The sequence below is a fragment of the Temnothorax nylanderi genome, unplaced genomic scaffold (assembly GCF_030848795.1).
Source record: "Temnothorax nylanderi isolate EJ_2023f unplaced genomic scaffold, tnyl_v1.0 TNYL_tig0223_pilon, whole genome shotgun sequence".
NCBI classification, from domain to species: domain Eukaryota; kingdom Metazoa; phylum Arthropoda; class Insecta; order Hymenoptera; family Formicidae; genus Temnothorax; species Temnothorax nylanderi.
Window position 1 is genome coordinate 233,978 of NW_027249285.1, and position 10,148 is coordinate 244,125.

At 42.3% G+C, this 10,148-nt stretch overlaps 1 long non-coding RNA gene across 1 annotated transcript; it reads left to right on the forward strand.

Annotated features, from left to right (window-relative positions):
* The first annotated feature begins 774 nt into the window (after window positions 1–774).
* Window positions 775–1,858, forward strand: LOC139779393 (uncharacterized). The gene is made up of 2 exons (XR_011719882.1): window positions 775–1,525; window positions 1,736–1,858. It is a non-coding gene; the product is annotated as an uncharacterized lncRNA (long non-coding RNA).
* The last annotated feature ends 8,290 nt before the right edge of the window (window positions 1,859–10,148 follow it).

Consider the following 10,148-nt stretch of genomic DNA (forward strand, 5'->3'; position numbering starts at 1 on the left):
ATCATCGCTCTCTCGTGGGAAGGGGCGAGGCGAAAAGCGAAGGGCGCGAGAGGACGGCCGCTCTCAAGGAAAGCGAGGAACGTTTGCGCTCGTAATTTTTGTCTCGGCAGTCGCACGATATATGATTTACGCCGCGGGCATTATGATCGCTCGGGCAATAATTCTCTTTATCATCCGCGCGCGCGAGATGCTTAGATGTCGATAGCTCGTTGGCCAACGGAAGAGCCATTACGGCGATAATAACTCGCGACTGTCGAGAGGAGGGAGAAAGCCTCGAAGTAAGAATCTCTCTTTTATATCTGAGCTCCGAGCATGTATTACTTTTCCAGAAGAGCAAGCACACGGGCGTGATCAAACATAATACGGACATGATACCGGCGTGTCCGATTTAATCCGGCGGATAATATTTTTAAAAACCAAATCGGTGCGTAACGTGAGCGCACGCGGCCCGATTAATTATCGAAAATCACGCGAGTCCTCGGCGCAGAGTGGATCCACCCTGCAATAATTTTTATCGTCACCTCGCGCGCGCAACGGCGAGCGAGCTCGCCCGGGGACGGTGATGATACACGCCCGGATAAGGACTTTTATCAGCACGGTCGTGCGAGGCGGATTCACCGGCCGAACGAGGACGGCGCTCATCGGTAGTATATGATCGTTGTAGTAACCGAACGCCTCTCGTCTCTCCGTGGAAAGTCCCTGGCGCGGCAGCACGGGGGAGAGATGTATGTATAACGTGAGCGTGTATGTCACGGGCAGTCACGATCGCGGACGCGGCCTCATCTTTCTCCCGCGGCCCGCCCTCCGTGCAGGGCTGCCTTAACCATTAGGCTAAATGGACTATAATCTCTGGGCGCGCCGTGATTTTTCGATTGTACATTTTGCTAGGAGCATTAATTCTCGCTTTATCTGAAAAAGAGACGTCGATCGCGGGATTTTGTGTTCTTCTACAACTCTGCTTCCAAACTCGATCGCATCATACTATACTAGCCTACTACGTTGAAACGTTTTGCCAAAAGAATGATTATTTTTCTCAAACGTGCGTAGTCCTCTACTAATATAACATTATATCGGCAAACGATCTTGTGAAGAGTTAATGTGATTTTGCTCCGTGTTGTTTTCTTCTCGAGGTTCGCGAGATGCACCCAGCCCTGGCTTTCTTGAAGCTCGCGGTTTATTGTACACACGCGCGAGTATACGTGCACACGCGAACGCGTATATGCGAGCGGGATTTAAGGTGTTACGTTACGCGAGTCGAAAGTCCAACTACCGAGTTATCGCAGATAAAAGCACGGTTGCACATTGGACGCTTAGGACGCGTTGCAACTATGCGGTACTCCGGCCCGGTGTTCAAATCGAATCAGAATGCAGCTCTGGCGTGATATACGTCCGGTAGAGTCTCTTCGAGGAGAAGACGAACGTTATGGATAACCGTGACGAGACGCTTAAATTTATAAGAATATTAAAAAAAATTAAGTAACTGTATGGGAACTGTATGGAATTATGATGTTAATATAATGATGATGTGTAAGTATTCCTAACATCCTCAATATTCTTAAGAAAAAATTTTAGGATTTTTAATTATTATTATTTTTTAGAAAAAAAGTAAAAATCCTTATATCCGTGTGCACATAATACATTTCAAAATACGTGAATTGTCTGTACGCGGATAGTTCAAATATTTTTTTCGCCAAAAACAACACGATTTCTATGACATGGATATTTTACATTACAGGATCGTGAAAGTTGCGGTGAGAAAAGATGGCTAAACAGTTAATGATGCGGTCTGCATAATGGGATAGGATAAGGTACCAAATATTATCAGGTATCTATGTAAAAATATACTAATGAGAATTGATGTAACGTGAAAACACTCATTGTCGAAAAGAAAATGTAACCGCTCCTTCTCTCCTTTCCATTCTCTTTCGACGATATCGCACTGATACAATGTTTGATGTACGTAATATTATGAGAACCGCAACTGCCACGCACTCGGTTTCAAGTGTTAAATTATCCCGGACATGGTTCGTTCCGCACTCCCCCTCTCCCCCCTCGGCCCTCTATCGCAGGTAAATGGTGTATCTCGTAGGCGTAAATGTGCATAACGTAAGATGCACTACTACCATTAAAAGCATACGTGGTATCCAAATATAAATTCAGAGGGAAGCCTACGCGAAATAAATATCACGTAGACGATCCCCGAGGATAAGGGAGCCGCGAAGAGGGCGAGGGGAACGCCAAGGTGCGAGAGGCCTCCGGGTCGTGGCCGCGGGAGATACAAATGATATCAGCTCGAAAACCTGCTCTGCGCCACCTCCTGCAACACAGATACACGGTGTGTATGCGTGCACATATCCGCGCGCGCGCGCGTGTGTATGTATGAAGGCTATATGGGCAGTCTACCTGTTCGCCGTCAGCGCGACGAAACCTTTCGATGCTCACATGTTAACGAGCACTTAAAACCACGTGTCCGCGACTCGACGTATTTTTTTTTTTCAATCTGAGTCATGTTACTCGTTTTTCGGATACGGGGTATAGAAGTGAACTTCAGATTCCCAGAGGAGCTGAGAATAAAAAGTGACACCTGTTACATTACGTAGTAAAGACGTGAATGAGAATTATTCTTTTATATTTTTTATACGCGCATCGGCTCTTTATTTCGGTTTCAAAACTTGAACTGCAATAAACTCGGATAAGATATTCGGAGTAAAAGTTATCAGAAACTTAAATATACGTTTATTTTAAAGAGATTTCGCAGACTTGGATATGTCACATCCAAAGTAAATCAACGCGCATGCATTTTCTCATTTGCGTGAGAAATTTTGCAAAATTACGAAATGCTCTACGCTCGTTTTCGTGATGAGAACGGACGTGAGATTGGACGAGAGACGAGGAGGAAACTGCGAAAGTCGCGCACCACGCAGTTCGGTACGAAATACCACGTCGGCAAATAATGGATATATTGCCTGGGCGGAAAGATTACTACTTGCGAATGACGGCAATTTCTTTCGCGGTTATGTGTACCCGTCGCCTGATGACGGGTTTTTTCGTCGCCAAGAACGCGGATTTCCTGTTGCTCGTCGCGCTATTAATGGCACTACCTATATTTTTCGAAGAATCGGGAAACGGGTGACAAAAATCCGCGACGATATCGCGGTCGAATGGTCGATGGATCGAAGGAGGCTGTCGCACGCGAGATTAGAGCGACTGCACGATTGATTCAAAACGTGAGAATTTAACGGAGATAGCTGACTAGGCAAGGGAACACGACTGATCCGAAGCCATCAATTTGGAGGGAACTTTGTAAACAGACAGAGAGTGACTCAAGACATGAATAATGGTATGCTTCATTCCTGACCAATTGCCCTTTAAAGAGGTGCGACATCTAACCTCAGGATCAAAGCAGCAATACCAGTCTTTTGTGTGTAAGAGGAGAAGGAAAAGAATTAAATTTTAAATAGAAATTAAATCAAAAGTGCCAGAAAAGTTATACGGACGAAATGTTAGAAAAATCTCTTGAAAAGAATCTTCTCTCGCGAAAGCTTTCACGCGAGGCTTTCTTCCTTTGTTTTTCTCTCGCATAAATTTCATAAAAATTCATGTAAAATTGATGGATTTCGGTGCTTTGTTGTACGCTAGAAAAAGAATCAAAGACTCCGGCGCGGGCGTTTCGATGTTTGACGCATCCCGCGAGATTTGCGCGATTCGCCGTGATTAGGAATCGCGGTTTACCGAGGCCGGTTTCACCCGTTTGATCTTCTCGCAGATTTCCGTAATTGAAACGCGCGATTCGTGTGCTCACCTCGAAATATCGGCCCCGCGTTTGTCCGATCCTTCCGCGCGATATATCTCAATTATGTCTCCGGGACCCTCACGCAAGAATAATAATCTCGTGGACGGCGCAGCGCGAGCGGGGGTGACGCGCTAATTACGGCACCCTTAGTTAGCGTGCTTATCGCCGGACGACATTAATTGCTTGCGTGCCACGGTCGAGCCTCTTTTTTTCCACGACCTTTAATAAGGCAGCACCCACGGAGGTACGATTGTTTATTCGTGCGAGTTCTCCGTTAAATCCGAAGTGTCCGGGTTCCTGAAGCGTGCATAAGCCCCGGACCCCACGCTGGCCTGGCATCAGCATTTTTTACTTCGTCCCGTGGAATAGGTACGCCGTACGGCGCACAGGTAATGATGGATTCGAACGAACGTTTATTTCGTACCAACGAACCATTCTTCTCACAATATTGAAACGTAGATTAATCCCTCATCTATTTTTCAGCAATTTTTACATATAGCAAGTCTGATATAGTATAATAAAGGTATTTTTTTTTCTTAATAACAGCTCTATTTGCTGTAATCTTAAATTAAATACGAATTCTTTTTCTCTCTTCTTTGATAATAATTGTTAAGCAAATTTTTTTTAATATTAGAGAAAATAACACTGAAATAATATTTTAGTTATGTCTTATCCTTAGCTATAACGTAATCGTGCGAAAATATATTATGATTATTTATGTTGTTATAAATAAAATTTGGTTAATCCGGTTAATATATTATATTAATTGCAACGTTTAGCAATATTAAAGATAAATCAAAGCTGCAAATCAATCTAGAATCACGTTCGCTCGTGTATACGCACGCGTGTATATATCATGCGAAAATATATAACGCAGGCAAACTGTGCGGATGCTTCTCCACTTTATGAAATTCCATTTTATGGTATCTCGTCGGAGCTCGAGGTCTTCGATTTGGTGCTGAGAACTGAAGCAACAGGTGCGACGCTCTAGCCTTTACGTCGCTGCCTTTAGAAGCTCAGGTAATACGTACGTTGTCGGGGCAAATCATTTTAAGAAATCTTTTATTCACCTTGCTACTATACCTATGTATCCGGTATCTCCTTTATACCAGTATATACATGACGCCGAGCACCATGACTAAACGTCCTATCTTTTCAAAATTGTACATTCCGCCTACGGATACGCTCTACGTGAATAAATTCGCGATAATCTAGCATACAACTATATTGAATACATGAGTTACCGAATATATAATCAATATATAGCAACATCTTTTTTATTTGTTGCAAAAATATAGGGGAAAAAATTATATATATCTCTATGTCATAATTAAGTTTTAATTTTTTTAGAAATTTGATTAAATTTGATTATAACAGGCTTTTAAAAGGCAGAATGATCTACGATGAATTCATATAGCGGTCGAGTCCTAATCTGCCGTTTGTCGAGTTGTTCGAGTGAGTTTGCGCGGTGTCAAGTACCCATCGCTACGGCCGTGTCTCGGATCTTTTAAGCGGCAGGCAAACCACTCACGCGGCGCAGCGGACCGCGAAATCGACGCTCACATATGAACTGGGAACGGGAGAGGTTCCCTCCTCTCTTCTCTCTTTTTGCTTCTATCCGACATCGAGACGGAGGAAGAGTAAACGGACCGTATACAGCCTCCGCTCGTGGCTTTCCGCGACCTTTTCCCTGTCTTTTACCACCGGATCACGTGTCATCCGACCACTTTTCCATCGAACTTCTCACCCCTGACCTTCTTCATTCTTCAGCGTAACTTCGCCGTCATGCGTTTCATTTAGGCCCCTTCTTGCCCGTACTACGACTGTCATGTGATCAGAAATAATCTCAACTGCGCGAGATCTCTCGCAGAGTGAGTTCATAAACATGCCAAGAGACAGATAAAACCATCGAATACTTTCACGGATTCACTATGTAGAAGATATGAATTCTCCGCACATATTTCGCATAAAGACAAGATCATCCAGGACTGTTTTTAATTAATGGTTGCAAATTGCACAAATAAATTGCGCTTCATGCATATATCGAAACCATTAAATTACTCGGTGAGGTAAAAAAAAAAAGTAATACTACTTCGAGAACTTACGTAACTGTGAATTTTTCTTTCGGAGCACCGCGAATAGGATGAATTTGCTTAATTGCTAGCGGATCGTGCTTTATTACGCAAATTAATTCTTCCTCGTATAAAACCGTTTAATTGACGTGAGAGACGTAAGCGGCACCGCGCAAGGAGCACGTATCGTCGCGAATTTTCATGAAAAGGGTGGAATAGAGGGATGAAAGTGGAGAGAGTGGGACGATCGCCAGGCGCTGGCTGTTCGTGTCGCCCCCACAGGGAAGAGTAGCTCGCGAAGGGGTGGATGTTACAGGGGTGAGAGACAAAGAGGGGAGAACTTTAATGTATGCCTACCGAGAGAAGCTATAAAAATCAATACCTCAAATTACCAGGCGGTACTTAATTTGAACAGCCAGCGCAGTACGCCGTCTATCCTCTCTTCCCCCAACTCCGGTTACCCACCCTCCACCAATCTTGCGGAAATTCTTCCTTCATCGGACGACGAGATGGATTTCGTTGCATTCACGTGCATTTACTTCCAGTGGGTCCTGCAATTACGCGGTGGGAGGGGGGAGGCGTTTGTAAATGTTAAAGGAGAAAATCCGCCATTAAAAGTGTACGAAAGACGACGAATAGCTACGCTTCCACGTCCTAATGATTTCGCTACGGGTAAAAACAGATCGGAATTATTTATAACCGAACCATGCAACCGCGCATCTCCACTGGAAAGCCGAGTAATTACAGATAGAAAAATATAATTCGCGTACTCCGAGGAAACGATAGCAATGTGTTATATTACTCTCATCAATACAGTGCAAGATAAAGTAATAGGAAGAAAGACTTCATCTTTCTACGGCATATAAAACATTTTCCATCTTCTCGAATTGTCAATATTTATATTGTATTTCTGAATATCTAAGTCAACAAAATTTGTAATTTATTTAATATCTGTATAATATAATATAATATAATATGTGAACTAAATAATTATATATATAATAATTAAATAATTATACATATAACTATTTATATAATATTATAATTATTACACATTAATTGCACTTTTAAATTTTCCTCTAACGTAATTGTTTATTCAGACATCAGTATATGAAATGTGTTAAAGTTGGCTTCCGCGATTTGCCAACGTAATGCTAATTAATTACTCAGGCGGAAAAGAAAATGAGATCTCATAGGCCTCGACCCTCTGGCAGTGGGCAAGATTACGACTCAACTCCGGCGGAAGGGTTGCAGCCCCGGTGCTTGATTTTATTGCTCGCCACCCGACCTCTCCCCCTCACCGCCCCAAACCGCCTAGGATCCTCGTGCTTTCGCTCACCGTGCGATCCCCCTCACCGGGGATCCGTTTTCTTTTTCTTCTTTTTCTTCTTTTTCTTTCCTTTCGCCCGGCTATGTCCCAACCTCCGCCAGTAGAAAAGTTTCCTCTCTGTATCCGGTTATGTCCTGCGTTTTATATATCACTTAAGGTCAAACTGACCCGCGCAACGATGACCGAGAGAAAGCTCCTCCTCCATCAACATCAAGGTCAAGATCGTTGCCCAATATTTCCGATACTACCACTCGTTTTTAGAAGAACTTGAAACTTGTGTGACTGACGTGGAATTAAATTCGTGGAAATTTAAATACTTTGATCGGTCATGAAATAATAAAAAGGACAATTTTTTTTCTCTTTGATGAAATAAAATTGCACAAATTATTTATTATAAAATTTTTAAAAATATAAGAAGATATGGGTGTAATTAATTTTATTTATAGTTTGCGCGTGTAAACGCACATTATGCAATTACTTTTTTTCTTAAGGCAATGTTTATCTATTTTCAGATTAATGCGCCCAATCGCCCTGTTAGCGCGTTCTTTGCACATCTCTTTGTGTCTTTAAGCCTTGCTTTTACGTTCGAGTTAACATGTCCCCATGTTAACGCACTCCCCCTAAGCTAAGAAAAAATGTGCGGATCGAGGCCAAATGTTAATTATTAATAATTTGAACTTAGTGTCAATGATCGTTATTCTTGTGATGCCATCATTGATAATTAAACATTTAATTAAACATGTGTTTTTCGTAAATCGTTTGAAATTACAACATGTATGTTTCTTTAAAAAATGGCGAGTATTTAGAAATGCTATTTAGACTGATGCTATGATCGTACGAACATGCAACTTACATTATGTACGCTTGTAAGCTATCTATGGAAAAGGTCAACACACAATAAAACGAGATCTCTTCACTATTAATCATCATTAACATTATCTAACACACATCATGAAACAATTAGAGATAAAAAGATAAAAGGCAAGAAGAAAAAATCTATACAAAATAGATGAAGAATACAAATAAATATTAGTTTCTAACATGCGAATCGTGCATCGATTGGTCGCGGGTTAAATTTTTATGTTTACTGTTTTCCAAACCGTCTTTATGTATAAAAATCCAAAGCAGAAATGGAACAAGCACATAATTTATAGGATTCATCTGAGATGCGACTTCGTATTTAAAGTAAATCTTACGAATGATGGATTCCGTGTATTTTCAGTCTGAAACCTTCACACTTTATCATTTATTAAACCTGAGCTAAAGTACGCATATGTAAAGAATCTAATTACAAAACATTAAACACTTTAAGGTATAACATCGTACGGCGATTTAAGTATTCAGTTAAGATTTCCGACCGCGCGCACGCGACGGCTCTCCATCTCGCACGAGAGTTCGCATCAAATAGACACAACGACGGGTCAAATGTAGTCAATTAATATTCCTCCGGATTAATAAGCGTCGCCGGTTGAAAGGCGCTGACTTACGCAGACATCTACAACGACCGACGAACCTGCTGTACGTGCACGCCGTTCTTGCGTATGCGTGTAGCAAGTTGCATTCGTGGCATGTACCGGGATTGAAGGACGGAGGGGGAGAAACGTGAATGCACCGCTTGCAAGACCGTAGAGGCCGCGATCTTATAGCCCCCCCCGAACTGACCATCGCTACGTTGCGCTGGTCATGGTCGTTTCGACTTGTTCCTCTCTTTTTCTCTTCCTCTCCTCGTCGTCCTTTCTTTTCCTCTCACTTTGTCTTCTTTCCCATCTCGCTCTCTCCTGCCTCGACCGTTTGCCCCCTCTGCCCCCCAACCGTCGGGCGGATCGCAAGAAGGAGGAAGGAGGGGGTAGACGACCCGAGAAAAGAGGGAAAACGAGAACGAGGTCTGAGAGGGAAAGTTGCCGAGGGTTGGGTGATAAATTGATAGTGGACGTGCGCCATGCGCCCCCTCCCCCTCTCACCCTATCTCTCTTTCCTTCTCTCTGTCCCTCGTCCGACCGACAGACCGACAGACCAGCAGACCGAATGACACCCTCACCCCGAAGTGCCAGTCGGTAGCGATGGTGCTGCTGATACTACTTGTAGAGTGGAATTAAATGGTTAATGCGGTCGTAAAGCACGTAGTCCATTATGAATCGAGAGATACTTGGCCAGAGACATTAGGTCAAAAGGGTAATTATAACGCGAATAATTGAGACGTGTCTATATACAGATGCAATACATATAAATATTTATCTACGATATGTGTATATGTGTATACCTGTATGCACATATGTATACATATATGTATACGTGCACATAATAAAAAAGCGGGAAATATTTAACTTGATAGTTTCAGGAGAAAATATGCTTTAAATTTTGTCGTAAATAGATATTGCTAAGGTAAGTATTTCCATGCCTACACTATTATTAATCAGAAAGTAAAGCCAAAATTTCTATGTGCGATTATATCATTATTTATTCCATAAAACATATCGTTGAATAAACGATGAGCAATTAACACAAAAACCATAAAATATAAATAAAGCAATAAGTCTATCCGGACGATTACACAATGACTTTACATTAAATCGATTCACCTGCATGCGAGTGTTGCTGTTGCAAGGACATTATGTTATAATCCTGATTATTTTACGCCTATATGCTTCTCCATCCACTAAACCGAATCTGCGAGTAAAGCAAACTTAATTCGACGGGAGACAAAATCAAACTCTTGTTAAATGCACGCCAAAAGAACCACGGTACACCTATAAAACGTAAACGTACAAAAGCGAAATATCGGGGAGCTTGAAGTTGCCGCCGCCACCACCACGACCGTCGGCTCGATGGTAGACGCTACTTCCGTTTTAATCAGCACGAATCCAAGTTATTAAAATTCCTCCAGAATTTTAGCGGATGAATGGGCTCGATAGCCACCGACCGACTTGGCTTTGAAAGAAAAAGAAGTTCATTC